This window comes from Bubalus bubalis, chromosome 9 (assembly GCF_019923935.1).
Source record: "Bubalus bubalis isolate 160015118507 breed Murrah chromosome 9, NDDB_SH_1, whole genome shotgun sequence".
Taxonomy (NCBI): Eukaryota; Metazoa; Chordata; class Mammalia; order Artiodactyla; family Bovidae; genus Bubalus; species Bubalus bubalis.
The window spans coordinates 94,315,499-94,316,241 of record NC_059165.1 but is presented as its reverse complement, the minus strand read 5'-3'; the positions used below and the strand labels follow the sequence as shown (position 1 = coordinate 94,316,241).

The following is a 743-nucleotide window of genomic DNA, read 5'->3' as shown; positions in this document are numbered from 1 at the left end:
TCGTCCTTGCTTTTTTCCTCTTTGTAAACATTTGTTTTACTTGTAAACCAAGAAGTACCTCTTAATGATTATCATTTTTATTACTTTTTATTTATTTTGGGGACTGGTATAAAATTTATTTTTTATTTTTTTAAACTTACCTAGAATTTATTTTTACTTTATTTGTTTGGCTTCACTGAGCCTTAATTGCAGCACATGGAATCTTTAGTTGCAACATGTGGAATCTAGTTCCCTGACCAGGGATTGAACCTGGGCCCCCTGAATTAGGAGTTCAGAGTCTTAGCCACTGGACCACCAGGAAACACTCTTGAATTTATTTATTTACTTCTTAAAAATTTTTTTATTTTGTATTGGGGTGTAGCTGATTAACCATGTTGTGACTGTTTAGCTGAACAGGGAAGGGACTAGACATAAGTATACATGTACCCATTCTTCCCAAACTCCCCTCCCATCCCAGCTGCCACATACCACTGAATTGAAGTATAGTTTGTTTACATTGTTGTGTTAGTTTCAGGTGTACAGTGCAGTGGTTCTATTATATGTATATATATATCATCTTTCAAAAGTTTTATTGAAACATAATTAATTTACAATGTCATGCTCATTTTGTGAATAGCACAATGATTCAGTTATACACACATATATATACATATATACACAAATGTACATTCTTTCCTACATTCTCTTCCATTATAGGTTATTCCTTGAGTGTAGTTCCTTGTGCTATACAGTAGGTTCCTATT

The 743-nt window shown here is 33.1% G+C and overlaps 1 non-coding gene across 1 annotated transcript; it reads right to left on the bottom strand.

Annotated features, from left to right (window-relative positions):
- Positions 1-228: 228 nt before the first annotated feature.
- On the bottom strand, positions 229-301 carry TRNAR-CCU. The gene has a single exon. It is a non-coding gene; the product is annotated as a tRNA-Arg (tRNA).
- Between the last annotated feature and the right edge of the window lie 442 nt (positions 302-743).